Source organism: Pseudophryne corroboree, chromosome 10, assembly GCF_028390025.1.
Source record: "Pseudophryne corroboree isolate aPseCor3 chromosome 10, aPseCor3.hap2, whole genome shotgun sequence".
Lineage (NCBI taxonomy): Eukaryota > Metazoa > Chordata > Amphibia > Anura > Myobatrachidae > Pseudophryne > Pseudophryne corroboree.
Window position 1 is genome coordinate 49,999,764 of NC_086453.1, and position 2,150 is coordinate 50,001,913.

The window sequence follows — 2,150 nt, forward strand, 5'->3', positions numbered from 1 at the left end:
ATTAAGGGTGGCACCCCACGCGGCCGCTCTATTCGAACATGCCTGGAGCCGGCCCTCAGTGGTAGGGTTCAAGCCTGGGGTCCTTCTATAACTGCACCAACGCGTTTCGGATGTAAATCCTTCCTCAGGGTGTCACCTGATCATAACATCTAATATTCTAGTGGTTTACACTAATCCCCTATTCCATCTAAGGGGTGGAAGTGGCCTTGCCTGTCTACAGTAGGGTACCTTTTTTGTTTATGTATTTTATCTTTTTTATTTCACTCTTTTGGGTGAAACATCTGGTGATTGAGGTGGCCATTCCATTTTTGATACAACTTGAGTTTCTTCTTTCTTTTGCAAATAATTAGTACACAACTTGGACATATGTTTTGGATCGTTTTCTTGTTGGAAAATGAAGTTCTGACCCACAAGTTGCCTTCCAGAGGGAATCTCATGACGCACTAATATGTTGTGGTACATCTTTTGATCCATTATTCATTAGTCACCAACTTGGTTGCCCGCGAAACATCCCAATACCATCACATTGCCTCCCCAATGCTTAACTGTTGGCGCTACACAGTCTGAAAGAAAGCGCTCACCTGGACGACAACGCACAAAAGCCCGGCAATGCGAGCCAAAAAGTTCAAATTTAGATTCATCGGTCCAAAACACTCTCTACCACTGTTCCTCAGTCCATTCCTTATGCTTCTTAGCCCATGCGTACCTTTTTGCTATGTTTGTAGCACATAGAAGTGGTTTTCTTACCGCAACCCTCCCACTAAGGCCATATTCCTGCAAGGGCCTGGCCACTGTCCTATCGATCACAGGCTGGGAACAACTTTTCCGCAACTCCCTATTTCCGAAGCGGTCAAACGTCTGTTACGCTTGCTAGTAGTCACAATGAAGTTGTCCTCATGAACAGTTGTTGTTTTTGGACCGTTTTTTTACTTTCGTTCAATAGTCCGACGCACGGCCCCAATGGATACCTTCAACCATTTGTGGATTTGCCGCAACGAATAACCTTCTTCCCTCAAAACAATGAAATATTTTGTTATTTTTATCATACTCCATTCATACACAAGAAACAGAATGTACGATAAACCAGCTTCTGTTCGATTTCATGGGGTGTGCTCAGACTTTTGACAAGTACTGTATGTATATATATATATATATATATATATGTGTTTTTTATCTTTTTTTTTCCTATGCTTATACTGATACCTACCCTGTCACCCCCATCTCAGCATGCCAGTAACACCACCACCACCATAGCAATACAGTATAAAGTAGACAGATCTATCTGCAGTTTCCAGCCAAGGAGAATGCCATGCCCACTGTGACCCCCCCCCCCCACCCCTCCCATGACCAGTGTGCAGGATGGCCTCATTTGCATGTAGCCCCCTTTAACCCTTGCATTGCGAGTTCGGTACATACTGACAACCTCCCCCCACAGAGGCAGCATGTCTGGCGGGCAGGAATAGGTGCTGCTGATACCTGGGCACTGGGAGAGAGATGCGGGATCAGCAGTGCGGCAGGGGGGCACTGGACATTGGGAAGAGGGGGGAAGTAGACGCAGAATGCTTTGTGCAGGGGGGAAGAGAGGAGACACTGCTGCGGGAGATAGAATGGCCGTACACTCTGACTGCAGCAGCCTGGGTGGTCCAATCCAACTATAGGTGCGCTACCCCCTCTGCCCTCTCTACTCCTCTCACTGTGCTGCTGGTGATAATGAGAGTAATGTGTCCTACAGATGGAAATAGGTGACCAATAAACTACTGACGGTGAAATAATACCAGGATTGGGAGGTTTTTTATTTCAGCAGACACTCTTTGGTAATGAGTGGGGGTTTATTGACAGTCCCTTATTTTTATCACTGAAATAACTTTAATGAGTGTTCCAAAAAGGGCTTTATTTTAATGTATGTGAATGAACAAAAGCCCTGCAGAATACACAGTATATAAGCTACAGGCCTGTAGATATAACAGTTAATGGAGGGTGAATCCGATTCTTTGACATGCGGGGGGACTCCCAGCACAGGGCTAGTCCGCCCCGCATGTCAGGCCATGCCCCCCCGCAAGGGTGCAAAAGCATCACACAGCGGCGGTGCTTTTGTACATGCTGAGTAACTCCCTGCCAGTGCAGCTCCTGCGCAGCCTAGCTGCGCTGGC